The sequence below is a fragment of the Mytilus galloprovincialis genome, chromosome 6, assembly GCF_965363235.1.
Source record: "Mytilus galloprovincialis chromosome 6, xbMytGall1.hap1.1, whole genome shotgun sequence".
Lineage (NCBI taxonomy): Eukaryota > Metazoa > Mollusca > Bivalvia > Mytilida > Mytilidae > Mytilus > Mytilus galloprovincialis.
Genome location: NC_134843.1, coordinates 102,449,957 through 102,471,149, shown reverse-complemented (window position 1 = coordinate 102,471,149; position 21,193 = coordinate 102,449,957). Strand labels below are relative to the sequence as shown.

The window sequence follows — 21,193 nt, the reverse complement described above, 5'->3', positions numbered from 1 at the left end:
TGACGTTAAACTCTACTGATGGAATACAACAGGGTTTTAAGTAAACTGTTTACTGTACCTTTGGAACAGGATAAGAGTGCAATCATTCTATTTCATGACAGGGGAAGGGAATAGTTGTATTTTAAAAATGAAAAATCTGCCATGAATGAAAAGAACTGGACAAAAATATCCTTGCCAAAAACAGGATGAACATGCACAAATCTTTGTCCATATAATCATGCTTTTAGTATACAAGAGTGCACACACTAAAATATCTCGCCTTCTTTACTAATCATTGATATTATATTGATAGTCTTATTAAACATAAAGCTTTATTACAACTGTCACATAAACTTAAAATAAACCAAGAAAACTAAACATTGACCTTTGAACCAAGAAAATGAGGTCAAGGTCAGATGAACCATGCCAGGCAGGCATGTACAGCTAACAATTCTTCCATACAACAAATATACATGACCTTTTACTAATAGTTTATTTTTTTTTAAGACCAAAACACAAAAACTTAACACTGAGCAATGAACCGTGAAAATGGGGTCAAGGTCAAATAAAACCTACACTTCCGACATATGTATCATAAAATATTTCCACACACCAAATATAGTTGACCTATTGCATTATAGTACTAGAAAAAAAAAAAGACCAAAACTCAAAAACTAAACTGGCTTTGACCACTGAACCATGAAAATGAGATCAAGGTCAGATGACACCTGTCAGCTAGACATGTACCCCTTACAGTGCTTCCATACACTGAATATACTAGACCTATTGTTATAGTATGTCAGATATGGACTTGACCACCAAAACTTAACCTTGTTCACTGATCCATGAAATGAGGTCGAGGTCAAGTGAAAACTGTCTAACGGGCATGAGGACCTTGCAAGGTACGCACATACCAAATATAGTTATCCTATTACTTATATAATAAGAGATTTTAACATTACAAAAAATCTTAACTTCTTTTTTCAAGTGGTCACTGAACCATGAAAATGAGGCCAGGGACATTGGACATGTGACTGACGGAAACCTTGTAACATGAGGCATCCATATACAAAGTATGAAGCATGTATGTCTTCCACCTTCTAAAATATAAAGCTTTTTAAGAAGTGAGTTAACACCGCCGCCGCCGGATCACTATCCATATGTCGAGCTTTCTGCGACAAAAGTCGCAGGCTCGACAAAAACTTGTTCATAAATATGGCCACAATATTTCATAGGACGATATTTTGCTTTACACAATGACGGACTCAAAGTTACCTTATGGTAACTGATTAAAATCAAATTTGCCCAAAACAGTATGAACATGGATATTCTGTTCAACAAAATGCAAAAAATGACAAAACTGAGATATAATGTATAAAGCCGAACTCGCTATATATAGCAATAGGAAAACATGAATATTTCATCCGCTAAACGCGTCTTATATTTCAATGAAGAAACATTTCAGCAATCCCTGTCTATGGAATATATAAACAAGCAGAGGCGGATTTAGAGCGGGGGCCAAGGGGGCCCGCCCCCCCCCCTTTTTAGGAAAAAATTTGGCTGCTTATATAGGGAATCATTGAAGCGTGACTGGAGCGGGCCCCCTCTTAGGTCAGTCAGTGGGCCCCCACTTATGTAAATTTCTGGATCCGCCACTGACAAGTCTAAATTGAAAACTACGTTCAAACCTATTATTGCGTTGGATAAAAACCGCAATTTTTATACGTGTGCATGTAAAACAAATTTCGTTGTAGAAGGGTCTAAATACAGCACAAACACCATTTCCAAAAGACCAAAACATTGAAAAAGTACATGTATATTTAAACAAATCGCATTTGACAAACAGGTCGAACAACTGATTTTCTTTAACCCTGCTGACTGCCATTGGCGATTGCAAGATGTAACAAAATGGATCTTAACATAAATTTAATACTATACAGAAAACAATAAACTTGTGGCCAAGGTTTTATGCCACAAACATAAGGTGTCAATATTTTTTTGTACACCAGATCCGGATTTCGACAATAATTTGGTTAACCTTTATGGAATATCTGTCACATATGACCATGTATTTGTTCCATTTGTTGAGACACCATCCCCGATCCTTTTCCCATATTGTGACCCCTGAATTTGTTTTCGATGGGTGTTACTTTTGGAACATGCTCTACTTTCCCTCATAGAGAACATAAATCACACAGGTTGTGTAGGGAAGTATGTGTTGATGCATCTTTTTTAAGCAGTGCTATGTAGAAAAGTGTCTGAGGGGTTTTCCCTTTGGTACAGTGGTACAGCATGTACAGCTGGTTCTTTTCACAGGTGTACACACCATTAGCGTTCGTATGACTTTTTTTATATACAGAAATGAACCTATAAAATATGCATTTGGAGTTTAGTGTGATGTTCATTTTCATTGAACTAGTACACATTTTTATTCAGGGGCCAGCTGATGCCCACCTCCGGTGCGGGATATTTTTCTCGCCTGCGTTGAAGACCCATGGTGGCCTTCGGATGTTGTCTGCTCTTTGGTCGAGTTGTTGTCTCTTTGACATATTCCCCATTTCCATTCTCAATTTTATTGCAATCTTTTGTTATTGTATCATTTTGTTAACCCATATCTTTTATTCGTTCGAAAAGAAGAGGAAACAACATAAATATGGAAATAAACACCAATGGCACCATCTTGAACTATTAAACTATACGGTGGTGTGGCATAACACAGGAAGTACTATCTAAAAGGTGGTATGTCATAAAAATTGAAATACTTAATCTAAGGTTGCATGGCCTAATAACTTAACTAACTATAAGGTTGTGTGGCATAACTGAATACCAGGTATAAGGTTGACTGTGTGGCTTAACTGTACTAACATGTATAAGATAGAGTGGTATACCTACTGAACTACCAGCTATGTTATGTGGCATAACTGGACTTCTAACTACAAGATTGTGTGGCATTATAATATAACTGAACTTCAAACTATAAGGCTGTGTGGGATTATAACTGAACTACAAACCATAAGGTTGTATGGCAAAACATATGAATAACCATCGTTATGGTTTTGTGAAATAACAAATGAGTACCAGATAGACGGTTATGTGGCATAACTAAACTACCAACTACAGGGTTGTGTGATAAAGTAACTGAACTACAAACCATAAGGTTGTGTGGCATTACAAATGAATACCAGATAGACGGTTATGTGCCATTATAACTAAACTACCAACTACAATGTTGTGTGATAAAGTAACTGAACTACCAACCATAAGGTTGTGTGGCATTACAAATGAGTACCAGATAGACGGTTATGTGGCATAACTAAACTACCAACTACAGGGTTGTGTGATAAAGTAACTGAACTACAAACCATAAGGTTGTGTGGCATTACAAATGAATACCAGATAGACGGTTATGTGCCATTATAACTAAACTACCAACTACAATGTTGTGTGATAAAGTAACTGAACTACCAACCATAAGGTTGTGTGGCATTACAAATGAATACCAGATAGACGGTTATGTGGCATTATAACTAAACTACCAACTACAAGGTTGTGTGGTAAAGTAAATGAACTACCAACCATAATGTTGTGTGGTATAACTTTATAGACGGTTATGTGGCATAACTAAACTACCAACTACAATGTTGTGTGATAAAGTAACTGAACTACCAACCATAAGGTTGTGTGGCATTACAAATGAGTACCAGATAGACGGTTATGTGGCATTATAACTAAACTACCAACTACAAGGTTGTGTGGTAAAGTAAATGAACTACCAACCATAATGTTTTGTGGTATAACTTTATAGACGGTTATGTGGCATAACTAAACTACCAACTACAATGTTGTGTGGTATAGTAACTGAACTACCAACCATAAGGTTGTGTGGCATTACAAATGAGTACCAGATAGACGGTTATGTGGCATTATAACTAAACTACCAACTACAAGGTTGTGTGATAAAGTAACTGAACTACCAACCATAAGGTTGTGTGGCATTACAAATGAGTACCAGATAGACGGTTATGTGGCATTATAACTAAACTACCAACTACAAGGTTGTGTGATAAAGTAACTGAACTACCAACCATGAGGTTGTGTGGCATTACAAATGAGTACCAGATAGACGGTTATGTGGCATTATAACTAAACTACCAACTACAAGGTTGTGTGATAAAGTAACTGAACTACCAACCATAAGGTTGTGTGGCATTACAAATGAGTACCAGATAGACGGTTATGTGGCATTATAACTAAACAACCAACCACAATGTTGTGTGATACAGTAAATGAACTACCAACCATAATGTTGTGTGGTATAACTTTATAGACGGTTATGTGGCATAATTCAGCTACCAACTATAAGATTTTGTGGTATAATTACTGAAATACCTACTATAAGGTTATGTGGCCTAACACACGAGTACCAGATAAACGGTTATGTGACGTAACTAAGCTTCCAACTACAAGGTTGTTTCGTATAGTAACTTAAATAGTTACAATAAGGCTGTGTGGTATTAACTGAATGCCAGCCAGCTTATGTGGCATAACCGAACTACCAACTACTAACCATAAGGTTATGTGGCCTAACAAATGAGTACCAGATAGACGGTTATGTGGCAAAACTAAACTAACAACTACAAGATTGTGTGGCAATATAATTGAACTAGCACTGCAACATGTTCAAAGTTTTGTGGCATTATACTAGAATAACAACTACAAGGTATTGTAGTAATATAACTGAACTACCAACTATAAGGTTTTGTGACATAACAAATGAACTTCCAGATGAGTTAAGCCTTTCAACTGATTTTGATAGTTCGTTCTTTTGTTGTACTGTTATACCACTGTCCCAGGTAACGAGGAGGGTTTGGATCCTGCTCAGAGGCGGATTTAGGGGGGGGGGACAGGGTGCCCGGGCCCCCCTTTTGAGAAAAAAATTTGGTTGCTTATATAGGGAATCACTGAAACGTGACAAAATCGGGTCCCCACTTATGAAAATTTCTAGATCCGCCACTGCTGCTAACATGTTTAACCCCGCCACATTCTGTATGTATGCGCCTATCCCAAGTCAGGAGCCTGTAATTCAGTGGTTGTCGTTTGTTTGTGCGTTACATATTTTGTTTTTCGCTCATTTTTTGTACATTAATTAGGCCGTTAGTTTTCTCGTTTGCTTTACATCATGTTATTTCGTGCCTTTTATACCGGACTATGCGGTATGGGCTTTGCTTGTTGTTGAAGGCCGTACGGTGACCTATAGTTGTTAATTTCTGTGTTATTTTGGTCTCTTGTGGAGTCTCGTTGGCAATCATACCACATTTTTTTTATATATTTCATATCAAAGATGTGCTTCATTAAAAGTGCACTACCAACTACAAGGTTGAATGACATTTTAACTGAACTACCAACAACAAGGTTGTATGACATTTTAACTGAACTACCAACTACAAGGTTGTATGACATTTTAACTGAACTACCAACAACAAGGTTGTATAACATTTTAACTGAACTACCAACAACAAGGTTGTATGACATTTTAACTGAACTACCAACCACAAGGTTGTATGACATTTTAACTGAACTACCAACAACAAGGTTGTATGACATTTTAACTGAACTACCAACTACAAGGTTGTATGACATTTTAACTGAACTACCAACCACAAGGTTGTATGACATTTTAACTGAACTACCAACCACAAGGTTGTATGACTTTTTAACTGAACTACCAACCACAAGGTTGTATGACATTTTAACTGAACTACCAACTACAAGGTTGTATGACATTTTAACTGAACTACCAACCACAAGGTTGTATGACATTTTAACTGAACTACCAACCACAAGGTTGTATGACATTTTAACTGAACTACCAACTACAAGGTTGTATGTCATTTTAACTGAACTACCAACTACAAGCTTTAATAAAGTTTTGTGGCATTGAAATGAACAACCAACTACAAGATTTTGTGGCATTATAACTTGACAACTAACTAAAAGATTTTGTGGCATAAAAATTGAATTATACCAACTACAAGGTTTTGTGGCATTACAAAGAGACAACCAACTGCAAGGTTATATGACATAATAGACCACTTTCGAGTTCATCCTTCACCGGATTATACGAGCCTTTATGATGTCATTTACCAGATAGAGGGGATCGCTTGTATCCCTGCACTATTTACGTTCATCAAGCGTCTTAGTGATCATCATTGTGTGGGATAAACTAGAAATAATGGTTGTTCTGTAGGAACTTAATGACAATTCCCTAATGACAGCAATGCTGATTGTCAATTTTGAGAATTCAATTTGACGAATAATTCGTACAATATAGAATTATAGTTTTCCAACCACTCGCTCAACATTAGAATGGAAGTGACGACGCCCCTAAACGCACAAATGACGTCTTATCGGGGCCTTTTATAGCTGACTATGCGGTATGGGCTTTGCTCATTGTTGAAGGCCGTACGGTGACCTATAGTTGTTAATGTCTGTGTCATTTTGGTCTTTTGTGGATAGTTGTCTCATTGGCAATCATACCACATCTTCTTTTTTATATATTCATTAAAACCAGAGTTTTTGACGGAAATGCATCGAACTCGAAAGTTGTCTATTACTTAACTATCAACTGTTTGTTTTTGGTAGTTTTCCCTCAATGGTTTTTATCATAAGGTTGCTGGTTTTCTGTTAGATAGATAAATAGGTAATTTTATTAACCAATCATGGTGCCCAAAATTTGAGCTATACAATCAAATGAATTACAAAATAAAGCACAGAAAATGATTAGAATGATTAAAGTACATTTAAACAAAAAACGACATGAATACACATTTACACTAATTAACCTGATATAAACCAAGTTATTGACAAAACATAGTTATTATGGGTGCCACTGTGACCTGGAGAAATTACATAAATCTTTAGGATAGTTCTAAATGTTATGAATTGTTTCCCATTTTATCATGTTTTGGGCTGGTATAACTTATTATACAGTATGGGTTTTACACATTGTTCAAGGCAATACAGTGTCCTATAGACGTTGACATCATTGTTCTCTGTCCTCTGGTGGATAGTTTTATTTGAAATCATACCAAATAAATTGGTATGGCATGAAAACTGAACAATATCTATAAGGAAGTGTGGCATTAAAACTGAAGTGACTCAAAAATATGGTGTGGCATAAAAACTGAAGTAACATTTTAAATATGGTGTGGCATAATAACTGAACTACAATTTACAAGATTCTTTGACGTAAATACAGATCTGCTGAACTACAATTTACAAGATTCTTTGACGTAAATACAGATCTGCTGAACTACAAAGTGATGTGGCACCAAAAGTGATCCACCAACTACAAGGTAAGGCCATGTGTCATAAATACTTAATCATCATCTTAAATTGAGCATGGCATAAAAAATGAAAAATAATGCAATGAATGATAAATAATTTAATTCTAAATTTTGAACAAAATATTTAATGTAAATTGTAGCAAGGTGGAAACTAGTCCAATTCTTCTTTTTTTTTTTATTAAACACTGGTAACACAGTAATTATATAAATTACTACAAAATTCAATGCACCACATGAGCACAGTTTGCATTTTTAAGTTAACTAACAATGAAGCACACAATTTGAATTTTTAAGTTAATTAACAATGTAACACACAATTTGATTTTTTAAGTTAATTAACAATGAAGGCACACAATTTGATTTTTTAAGTTAACTAACAATGTAGCACACAATTTGATTGTTTAGTTAACTAACAATGAAGCACACAATTTGAATTTTTAAGTTAATTAAGTTAACTAACAATGAAGCACACAGTTTGAATTTTTAAGTTAATTAACAATGTAACACACAATTTGATTTTTTAAGTTAACTAACAATGTAACACACAATTTGATTTGTTTAGTTAACTAACAATGAAGCACACAATTTGAATTTTTAAGTTAATTAACAATGTAAATTTGATTTCTTAAGTTAACTAACAATGAAGCACACAATTTGATTTTTAAAGTTAACTAACAATGAAGCACACAATTTGATTTTTTAAGTTAATTAACAATGAAGCACACAATTTGATTTTTTAAGTTAACTAACAATGTAGCACACAATTTGATTTTTTAAGTTAATTAACAATGAAGCACACAATTTGAATTTTTAAGTTAATTAACAATGTAGCAACAATTTGATTTTTAAGTTAACTAACAATGAAGGCACACAATTTGATTTTTTAAGTTAACTAACAATGAAGCACACAATTTGATTTTTTAAGTTAATTAACAATGTAGCAACAATTTGATTTTTTAAAGTTAATTAACAATAAAGCACACAATTTGAATTTTTAAGTTAATTAACAATGAAGCACACAATTTGAATTTTTAAGTTACTGTAAATTCAGAAATTATTGCGAGGTTTTTATTATTGCAAACAATTTGACAGAGTTGTAAATGCAATAATTTAAACTCACATTTTGAAATATTTTATATGCATTAAGCAGAATTTTTCTCAAAATCATAAAAATTAAAATTGCATTTAAGTCTAAAATGACAAAATCGCAATAATAAATGCAAGCAATAATTTCTGAATTTAAAGTTATTAACAATGTAGCACACAATTTGAATTTTTAAGTTAATTAACAATGTAGCACACAATTTGAATTTTAAAGTTAATTAACAATGTAGCACACAATTTGAATTTCAGTTTGGGATTTTTAAGTTAATTAATATCAAGCACTTTAGCACACAATTTGTAATTTTAAGTTAACAACCAATGTAGCACACATTTTGTATCTATAAGTTTACTAACAATGTAAGATACCATATGTATGTTTAAGTTTAGTAACACACAAGTGGCACACAATTTGTATTTTAAAGTTAACTTATATACAATTTGTGTTGTTAAGTTTGTTAAAAGATAGTTAACAGTGTAGCACATAATTTGTAATTTTGAGTTAACTTACAAAGTAGCACACAACAATTTGTATTTTTGAAGAAAGTTGCACACAAATATTATTTTTAAAGAAAGTTGCACACCATTTGTATTTTTGAAGAAAGTTTCTATATAACATTATGAATTTTTTGAGAAAGTTGCACACAATTTGTGTTTTTTGAGAAAGTAATGAACAAAATTTTTTTTTTTTTAAGAAAGTTGCACACAATTTGGGTTTTTTAGAAAGTTGAACACAATTGGATTTTATAAATAAACACCCACTGTAACATGATATATTTTAATAATGGAGTTTTGAATTGGTGTGTCAACAATAGAAACGTCTGGTGAAATATGTCCCACTTTAAAGCACTGTCATTTTGCTGTTATTGAAGTAAAAGAATATCTTATTTCTAAATTCCTTGATCTATGAACAGAGAATTTCATTCAAGGTTCTACTTCACAGCAATGTATTAGCTAAATGGGAATAAGCAAACATTATGGCAATATAAGTTCAAATAATTAAACTGTTGTTTTTTTTAATTTACACAAAATTGTTTTTTTAATGGGTTATTTACTGATAGTTTAATTAAATAATGTAAAAATTAGCCCAGAAAAAAACATGGCCTGTAGATAAATTATTGATATGCAAGACAAAAAACTCAGCCTATATCTATACATGGGTCACATGTTAATCAATCAGCAATCTTCAAAAGTCCTGTCCATGGTTTAAAATTAAGATGCACCCAAAATGTTGAACTTTTTTTCTTTGTCATGTATTGCTTACTGTTTCCTGTGAGACATATGTAATACTTATATATGTTTTAGCATGTTATAAATGACATTTTGAAAGTATTTTTAGAGCTTTTACCACATTTACTTTAGCCTGTTTAGCAAATTACAACCAACTTAACCATGATCACAATTTACAACTAGCTGTTAACTGTCTGGTTATATATATATATATATGTCAATCAGAGCATTCATTCTCATCACTTTCACCACTTTGATTACTTTGAACACTTTGATCACCTTGATCACTTTGATCAGACTCCTGGTACAAACATTGATTAGATTCACTGAACAAATATTCTGTAAATTGATCAGATGTACGTTTGCCCCTCTTCTTATGCAAGTCTACCACCTTCTCTATGTGAGGTAATAGATGTCCTTGATAAGGTACACCACTGTTTATAATCACAGCAGAGGCTAGACATTGCAAGGATCGTGTACCCACGGGGCACAATGGTCTTGATGATGTTTGGGAATACCAGATGGGGGTTCTGTTGGCAGCATCTATACAGTCAGTGTGAGCACCAGATACCAACAGGGCTTGGATGATATTCATTTGGTCAGTTTCACGCTCTGATCCAGCACTCAACAAGATACGGTAAGCTAAATGAAGAGGTGTCATTCCATAGTCGTCCACGGTATTAGGATCTGCTCCTGAACTTAGTAATATCTGGACTAATTTCTGTGATCCTGAAACTTCTTTCTCTAAATCTTTGGCTTCTCTATCCATTACTACAGGGGTGACATAATGTAAGAGACTTTGTCCAACACGGTTCCTCAGGTCGTCACTCGCTACTCTTTTCATGAACTTTAAAAACTTTGTTCTCTGCTCTTCACTCTTGTCATAACTATCCAGTACTTTTACAGCTACAAGCAGAGGTGCAATATCTGTGAACATTCTTTGTATCTTTGGTGTGCCTAAGTAGTGGAGGAAGAAACATTTACCAATTGCCATTAGCTCGTCAAACGTTAACTGCATGCATTTTGTCTCTGTCAAAACAATGGATGTTAAGTTGGTAATGAACTTAGACAATGTCTCAGTCTTTGTATAATCTCTTACAATATAGGTTTCCTCTTGTGATATGTATCTCAAAAAGTATGGAAAGCTGTATGTGACAACAGAAACGAAATCTTTAATTTGATTGAGTTTGTAGTACTCTGTGGACAATGCTTCGAATGCCTTTAGCGTCTCATGAGAACCGTATCCTACGAGGCGCTCATGTATTAATGCACCTTTTAACAGCATAGCCAAACGTGTATTAGTGTTCTTGTCCAACTTTTTACTGTTACATGTGTTCAGACAAGTAAGGTGAGATTTTATTGATTTGTCTGGTGGATTCACTGTAATAACAGGAGCATTACCGCTTCTTATTAATTTTTCCTGCCATTTTTTTACCAACCTGATAGTTATCCTGGCATTCTCAGCCATATCCAGGTAAACAAACTCCATGCTGACATTAGAATCACCTTCAAATGGATTCAGTAACTTCTTAGACATTAAAGTTTTTACTTGAAATTCTTTTTCCCAAGGTGAAATATTAATTGGATTTTGAATGATCTCTACTTTCATGATTTTCTTTGTTCTATTTGAAACTTTCTGTTGCCTTATTTTGTCTGCATTATTCCAGCAACTCATAGCATCTTTATAGTACCCAAATTTGGCATAATAAGCCCCAGCAGCTTCTAATGCGTCAAACTTGGGTTGAAACGGAACCTTATGTTTATTTAGACATGTATGTAATAACCTCCTCCCACCACTCGCTAAAAATACAACTGGATGTACATACTCATAGTTACCAGGTTCATCAGTACAAACTGCATTGTTTGTAGTCTGGTCAACACTGCAAGACTTAAGAACAGTATCTATATTTGTTTCAATACAATCGGACATGTCCTCTGATGGAAGACGTACAGGGTAATATTTGATAATGTTGGCGTTATTGATATCTGACCCGTCACTTCTACCGAGGCGACGTAGCAAATGACTTGAAATCTTACATTTTCTAATCAAATCCTTATGAAGAAGTTCGTAACCTAACAAAGTCATACCTTGATCGTTCTTTAAACTGGCTATGTTAGGTACTTTGGCAAGTAATAATGGCAAACAAGCTTCATACAATTCTTCTGCCATGTTGATTATTATCAAGTTGCTACTCTCTTCTGGAAGCACAGCTTTAAATATGTCATAAAGTTGGCTCTCAGAACATTTCTCAACAGCTCCATAATCAATCAACATTTTTACAATTTCAAGTTTTGGACAAAATGGCGCAGGAATGTTTTCATTCTTCTTGTTTTCAACATCAGTGTTATCACAACTCTCTTTTTCCTCCTCCTCATCATCGGTATCATCATCATCAGTTTTGTTCTTATCAGAACCCTCTTTAGTTTTGTTATCATCTCCATCATCATCTTCATCTTCATCATCATCATCCTCTACTTCTTCATAACCAAATGTTGGCCATGGTGCATAAGAAAAGATCTTCATTGAAAACATTAAAAGATTACAGTTACCCACATTTGTTGCAGGGTCAGCTTTGTTTTCCAGTAAGTAGCGAACCAAGTCTTCCTCCTGGTTAGATATTGCCCACAACATGGGTTTACTATCTCCCTCATTGCCATTGACGTCAGCCTCACAGTACTCCACCAGAAACTTGACCAGTTCCAGATTTCCGATCTTACAAGCCAATGATAACGGAACGTGATCATTATGATGTTTGTTTGTAACTTTCATCAATTCCTTTCTCTGTTCTTTAGAACAAACACTTAATACAGCCATTATATACCTTTCAGCATCGGTAATGACCCTCGATTTATCCTTCAATTCTTTCGACTTTTTTAGTTTCTCTTTTGAATGCTTTCCAAGAAGCATTGTTTCTAAGTACATCTTCACTTCTTCAGATTTATTTGGTGGTTTTGTAGATAAGACTAAATCATGAATTATGCTTTCAATAGATTTAAAAGTTTCTGGTTTAACTCCATCCCCATAATTAAATGTCTTTTGCAGATGTTCATTGCTTGTATTTTGACAACCATCGTTCTGTAAGTCAGGGTGATAGCAATTACTGTTAATATCAACATTTAAACGACGTCTTTTAGAGCATTTTTCGTATGAAGATGTTTCTTTGAAACAGCAGTCGCTTGTAGAATCCATAGCCGTTCATTCAATCTGGAAAATAAACAAAACTATAACTCAAACAACTTACAAATAAAATGATACATGTAAACCCAGTTTAATGATACATGTAAACCCAGTTTAATGCATGTATGATACATGTAAAATGATACATGTAAACCCAGTTTAATGCATGTATGAACCATTAAACAAATGTAAATCTTAAAGAGTTGAAACTGAAACACCCAGATTATTGATCAGTTTCCTCACCATACAGCTTACAGTACTTAAACAATATTGATGTTGCCTTAGCTGGAATGCATTCATATTTCCACTCAACTTTTTATGGATCCTTTATGCAAACTTAAAATTGATGTATTTATGATCTTAAATGCCCGTTATGTTTGAAATTAATGTTTGGAGCCCAAGAGGTTTATGATGTCAATACTATTATAGCCTTTTTTAATGAAGGTCAGACTAAATCTGATTGGTCAGTCATTTTATTTCATGATTACAAATTTATTAATAAAAAGGTACAAGAGAAAACAGATAAACAATCTCCATGGAAATGTGGTTAGCCAATGCTAATTATATAATGCAACTGCATACCAAATATTAGTGGTTCCCCATAAACTGACATAATCACAAACTGATAAATAGGTCAATAGATTTATAATTGAGGGGGCAGGGCAAAATAATCTCCATGGTAATGAGATGTGTCAATACTAATACGACAGCATACGAAATATCAATGACTTGCCTCTAGTGGTTCACCATAAACTAGACCTAATCACAAACTAATACATCAGTAACATTGTTGACACTGCCGACGCCGGAAACATCATACCTATGTCAATGATGTCTATAGCTTTTTGACTCTGTCAAGCAAGACAAAAAAACGAAAATTTTGTCACAGAATCATTTCACATTAATTCCAAGTTTTTAACAATTTTTCCTCAGGAAGCAATTTTGAAAGCCTATAAACAATATATCAGTTTGAAGTGCATACTGATCTGTACTTCACCCAAGAATGAGCTTCGAGGTGCAGACTGATGTGTACTTCACCAAGGATGAGGGTTAAGGTTCATACTGATGTGTACTTCACCCAGGATGAGGGTTGAGGTGCATACTGATGTGTACTTCACCAAGGATGAGGGTCAAGGTGCATACTGATGTGTACATCACCCAGAACCAGGGTGCAGACTGACGTGTACTTCACCAAGGACAAGGGTCAAGGTGCAGACTGATGTGTTCTTCACCAATGATGAGGGTCAAGGTGCATACTAATGTGTACTTCACCCAGGATGAGGGTTGAGGTGCATACTGATGTGTACTTCACCAAGGACGAGGGTTTGGGTGCAGACTGATGTGTACTTCACAAGGGATGAGGATCAAGGTGCAGACTGATGTGTACTTCACCCAGGATGGAGTTGAGGTGCATACTGAATTGTACTTCACCAAGGCCTAGGGTTGAGGTGCAGACTGATGTGTACTTCACAAGGGATGAGGGTCAAGGTGCAGACTGATGTGTACTTCACCAAGGATGAGGGCCGAGGTGCATACTGATGTGTTCTTCACCCAGGATGAGGGTCAAGGTGCATACTGATGTGTACTTCACCCAAGATGAGGGTTGAGGTGCATACTGATGTGTACTTCACCAAGGACGAGGGTTGAGGTGCATACTGATGTGTACTTCACCAAGGATGAGGGTCAAGGTGCATACTAATGTGTACTTCACCCAGAACCAGGGTGCAGACTGACGTGTACTTCACCAAGGACAAGGGTCATGGTGCACACTGATGTGTTCTTCACCAAGGATGAGGGTCAAGGTGCATACTAATGTGTACTTCACCCAGGATGAGGTTTGAGGTTCATACTGATGTGTACTTCACCAAGGACGAGGGTTTGGGTGCAGACTGATGTGTACTTCACAAGGGATGAGGGTCAAGGTGCAGAATGATGTGTTTTTCACCAAGGATGAGGGCAGAGGTGCATACTGATGTGTACTTCACCCAGGATGGAGTTGAGGTGCATACTGATATGTACCTCACCAAGGACTAGGGTTGAGGTGCAGACTGATGTGTACTTCACCAAGGATGAGGGTCAAGGTGCAGACTGATGTGTACTTCACCAAGGATGAGGGTCAAGGTGCATACTAATGTGTACTTCACCCAGAACCAGGGTGCAGACTGACGTGTACTTCACCAAGGACAAGGGTCAAGGTGCACACTGATGTGTTTTTCACCAAGGATGAGGGTCAAGGTGCATACTAATGTGTACTTCACCAAGGATGAGGGTTGAGGTGCAGACTGATGTGTACTTCACACAGGATGACGGTTGTGGTGCAGACTTATATGTACTTCACCAAGGATGAGGGTTAAGTTGCATACTGATGTATACTTCACCAAGAATGAGGGTCAAGGTGCATACTGATTTGTACTTCAACAAAGGATGAGGGTCAAGGTGCATACTGATGTGTACTTCATTAAGGATGAGGATAGAGGTACATACTGATGTGTACTTCACCAAGGATGAGGATAGAGGTACATACTGATGTGTACTTCACCAAGGACTAGGGTTGAGGTGCATACTGATATGTACTTCACCAAGGATAAGGGTCAAGGTGCAGACTGTTGTGTACTTCACCAAGGATGAGGGTTGAGGTGCATACAGGTATGTAGTGCACCAAGGATGAGGAAAGGGTGGGGGGGGGGCACTGATGTGTACTTCACCAAGGATGAGGGTCAAGGAGCAGACTGTTGTGTACTTCATGAAGGATGAGGGTTGAGGTGCATACTGATATGTACTTCACCTAGGATGAGGGTCAAGGTGCAGACTGATGTGTACTTCACCTAGGATGAGGGTCAAGGTGCAGACTGATGTGTACTTCACAAAGGATGCGGGTTGATGTGCATACTGATATGTACTTCACCTAGGATGAGGGTCAAGGTGCATACTGATGTATACTTCACCTAGGATGAGGATAGAGGTGCATACTGATGTGTACTTCACCAGGGATGAGGGTTGAGGTGCATACTTATATGTACTTCACCTAGAATGAGGGTCAAGGTGCAGACTGATCTGTACTTCACCCAGGGATGAGGCTCAAGGTGCATACTGATGTGTACTTCACCTAGGATGAGGATAGAGGTGCATACTGATGTGTACTTCACCAAGGATGAGGGTTGAGGTGCATACTGATATGTACTTCACCTAGGATGAGGGTCAAGGTGCAGACTGATGTGTACTTCACCTAGGATGAGGGTTGTGGTGCATACAGATGTGTATTTCACTAAGGATGATGTGCAGACAGTTGTTTACTTCACCAAGGGAGAGGATTGTGGTGCAGACTGATGCGTGTTTCACCCAGGATGAATTTTAAGGATCATACTAATGTGTACTTCACCAATGATTAGGATGAAGGAGCATACTGATGTGTACTTTCACAAAGGATGAGGATTTAGGTGCATTTACTGATGTGTATATATACTTCACCCAGGATAAGGGTAGAGGTGCTAATGATGTGAATCTTCACGAAGGATGAAGATTTATGTGCATACTGAGGTGCAATTCACCCAGTATGAGGGTCAAGGTTCTAAATAAAAATCTGGCAAGAATTTTTCCTGGGAGAGTTCAAACTAGAGGCAGGGGACAAAGAGGGACCCTATCCACAAGCACCTGTTGATTAGAAAAGCTCACTAGATCTTGTGTTTATGTAGTTTATTGAATGTTGACCTTAAAAAAAACTTTGAAAAAATATACTGTTTTTTTTCTAATCTAATTCTGTATGTTTCTGGTCTCCAAAATTCACAGGACGATAATAAAACAGTTTTACAAGACTTGTTTGACTCTCATATTAACATATTTTATATCAAACAACTTTAAATGAAATATTGTCAGAAATGTTCTTAAGCTGATTTCTGCCTGGTGTTAGACTTAGTGTTTACTTTTGTTGTTATAGTAAATTGACATGTTGTACTTAAACGATTTGTTTATTCCTGATTTGTTATGATATAATATTTGTTTGTTATTGCATTTTGATGTCAATCTTTTTTCACCTACCCAAAGAAAACTCGTCAATTTGGTCTGTATGTTATTAGACTTCTTGTATTTTGTTTTAAACCTGTGAACATTAATCAGCGGGAAAAGGGCGGCAATCTAAAAAAAAACATTTTACCTACAATAACACCTACAAATCCCGTGACAGTAACACAAATACATATAAATTTTATCAATGTGTTGAGGATCACAAGAGAGGACATACTAGGAGCTAAAAATATGATTAGCAGTGCACCGTGAAAGATTTGTTTTGTTTGCCCTTTTAATTATTGAGACCTGGGATTATTATACTAGTTACTACTTAGTATAATAGTCCCAGTTAATATGAATATATTCAATTTGATTGTATGGCAGGAGTCAAATTACTGTTTTTCAGGCGATCATTTACGCAAATTCTTTTTCCTAAATGTATCAATTGCCCCAATATTCTACACTCATTTGCGCCAATTTATCTGTACCAGAGACATATATAATACAATTGTATTATATGTTTCTGCCTGTACACATAATTATCGTACATATTAATGCTTTGTGGATATATTTATTATAATTTGGCTAATAAAGTGTCATTCTTAAAAAATGTTACTCTTGGTTGTGAAAAATTAGTATAAATATGGTTGGATTTTCAATTATACTAAAGGTATGTATATAAACCAACAGGGGATCACTAATTATACATTTAGTGTTCTGTGAAGAATATTAGAATATCAGCTTCAGGGAGAAGTCTTTGCTTGGATAACATGGATATAACTATAAAGACATTATAATCGAATTGAGGGACGCCGGGTGTTGTTTAAGATAGCCATAAATTGCTAAGTACCAATGCAGTACCAGTAAGATGCAGACATCATATAAATAGTATGAGAAATATGCAGAATGAGATGCTCTTAGACACAGCCAGACCAGAACCAATAAAAACAAGAGTGCACACGCTGAAATGTCTCGCCTTCTTTACTAATCATTGATATAATGTTGATAGTCCCATCTTGTAAAGCTTTATTACAACTGTCACATTAACTGAACATTAACCAAGAAAGTTAAGTAATTATCAATGAACCATGAAAATGAGGTCAATGCCAGGCAGACATGTACAGCTAACAATTTGTCCATAGAACAAATATAGTTAACCTATTGTTAGTAGTTTAAAGTCATGCATAAGAAACCTCAAATTAAAAAAAAATATGCATATGTTTTTTTATAACTAAATGAATGGTTTTCATTATACAACTTATGTATATATACTTTTTTCTGAGGAAAATTCTTTAATTTGTCCACATTTCGAAGAAGTTTACTTATTTTTAATTGCTTCCTTCCAGGAACCAATTCGCCGACTTATTTTCCGTATGCATACGTGACCTGAGCGTAACCCAGCCCTCCTCGTAAAAATCCGGTGATCGCAATACGCATGAATCTGTCATTAAAATAAACAATTATCTGATTGTTCATGTTAAACACGTGTTCAATACCCATGCTTTTTGTTATTTGTTTACTATTAGGTGACAATTGGTAAACTTCGGCTTCAAAACACGGCATATAATGAGCAGCCATATTTGTTAAATCATAACAGACAGAGAGAAAAAAAAATTGACGATTATACGATATATTTGCGTAAAAAATTAGAAAATCGTGCACAGAGAACTAAGTTTATGATATATACATGCATTGGTTCAAGATTTGGATAAACATTATTTTTCACCACTCATTCGTTTCATATGACTTTAAGAAAAACAGATCAAAACACAAAAATTAACATTGAGCATTGAATCATGAAAATGAAGTCAAGGTCAACTGACATAAAGATCATAAAATATTTCTATACACCGAATATAGTTGACCATTGTATTTAGTATTAGAAAAAAACGACCAAAACTCATAAACTCAACTTAGATCACTTAACCATGAAAATGAGGTCCATTGCAGATCAATAGTATTATGTAGGTACTTCGTTATAGATTTCCATTGCAGATCAATAGTATTATGTAGGTACTTCGTTATAGATTTCCATTGCAGATCAATAGTATTATGTAGGTACTTCGTTATAGATTTCCATTGCAGAATCAATAGTATTATGTTGGTACTTCGTTATAGATTTCCATTGCAGATCAATAGTATTATGTTGGTACTTCGTTATAGATTTCCATTGCAGATCAATAGTATTATGTTGGTACTTCGTTATAGATTTCCATTGTAGATCAATAGTATTATGTAGGTACTTCGTTATAGATATCCATTGCAGATCAATAGTATTATGTAGGTACTTCGTTATAGATATCCATTGCAGATCAATAGTATTATGTTGGTACTTCGTTATAGATTTCCATTGCAGAATCAATAGTATTATGTTGGTACTTCGTTATAGATTTCCATTGCAGATCAATAGTATTATGTTGGTACTTCGTTATAGATTTCCATTGCAGATCAATAGTATTATGTTGGTACTTCGTTATAGATTTCCATTGTAGATCAATAGTATTATGTAGGTACTTCGTTATAGATTTCCATTGCAGAATCAATAGTATTATGTTGGTACTTCGTTATAGATTTCCATTGCAGATCAATAGTATTATGTAGGTACTTCGTTATAGATTTCCATTGCAGATCAATAGTATTATGTAGGTACTTCGTTATAGATTTCCATTGCAGAATCAATAGTATTATGTAGGTACTTCGTTATAGATTTCCATTGCAGAATCAATAGTATTATGTAGGTACTTCGTTATAGGTTTCCATTGCAGAATCAATAGTATTATGTTGGTACTTCGTTATAGATTTCCATTGCAGAATCAATAGTATTATGTTGGTACTTCGTTATAGGTTTCCATTGAAGATCAATAGTATTATGTAGGTACTTCGTTATAGGTTTCCATTGCAGATCAATAGTATTATGTAGGTACTTCGTTATAGATTTCCATTGCAGATCAATAGTATTATGTAGGTACTTCGTTATAGATATCCATTGAAGATCAATAGTATTATGTAGGTACTTCGTTATAGATATCCATTGCAGATCAATAGTATTATGTAGGTACTTCGTTATAGATATCCATTGTAGATCAATAGTATTATGTAGGTACTTCGTTATAGATTTCCATTGCAGATCAATAGTATTATGTAGGTACTTCGTTATAGATTTCCATTGCAGATCAATAGTATTATGTTGGTACTTCGCTATAGATTTCCATTGCAGAATCAATAGTATTATGTAGGTACTTCGTTATAGATTTCCATTGCAGATCAATAGTATTATGTAGGTACTTCGTTATAGATATCCATTGCAGATCAATAGTATTATGTAGGTACTTCGCTATAGATTTCCATTGCAGAATCAATAGTATTATGTAGGTACTTCGTTATAGATTTCCATTGCAGATCAATAGTATTATGTAGGTACTTCGTTATAGATATCCATTGAAGATCAATAGTATTATGTAGGTACTTCGTTATAGATATCCATTGCAGATCAATAGTATTATGTTGGTACTTCGTTATAGATTTCCATTGCAGATCAATAGTATTATGTTGGTACTTCGTTATAGATTTCCATTGTAGATCAATAGTATTATGTAGGTACTTCGTTATAGATATCCATTGCAGATCAATAGTATTATGTAGGTACTTCGTTATAGGTTTCCATTGCAGATCAATAGTATTATGTTGGTACTTCGTTATAGATATCCATTGCAGATCAATAGTATTATGTTGGTACTTCGTTATAGATATCCATTGCAGATCAATAGTATTATGTTGGTACTTCGTTATAGATATCCATTGCAGAATCAATAGTATTATGTTGGTACTTCGTTATAGATATCCATTGCAGATCAATAGTATTATGTTGGTACTTCGTTATAGATATCCATTGCAGAATCAATAGTATTATGTTGGTACTTCGTTATAGATATCCATTGCAGAATCAATAGTATTATGTTGGTACTTCGTTATAGATATCCATTGCAGATCAATAGTATTATGTAGGTACTTCGTTATAGATTTCCATTGCAGATCAATAGTATTATGTTGGTACTTCGTTATAGATTTCCATTGCAGATCAATAGTATTATGTAGGTACTTCGTTATAGATTTCCATTGCAGATCAATAGTATTATGTTGGTACTTCGTTATAGATATCCATTGAAGATCAATAGTATTATGTAGGTACTTCGTTATAGATTTCCATTGCAGATCAATAGTATTATGTAGGTACTTCGTTATAGATATCCATTGCAGATCAATAGTATTATGTTGGTACTTCGTTATAGATTTCCATTGTAGATCAATAGTATTATGTTGGTACTTCGCTATAGATTTCCATTGCAGATCAATAGTA

The 21,193-nt window shown here is 35.0% G+C and overlaps 1 long non-coding RNA gene across 1 annotated transcript; it reads right to left on the bottom strand.

Moving 5' to 3' along the window:
* Positions 1–7,405: 7,405 nt before the first annotated feature.
* Positions 7,406–16,960, bottom strand: LOC143080984 (uncharacterized). The gene is made up of 2 exons (XR_012979834.1): positions 16,870–16,960; positions 7,406–12,861 (listed from the first exon to the last, which is right to left on the bottom strand). It is a non-coding gene; the product is annotated as an uncharacterized LOC143080984 (long non-coding RNA).
* Between the last annotated feature and the right edge of the window lie 4,233 nt (positions 16,961–21,193).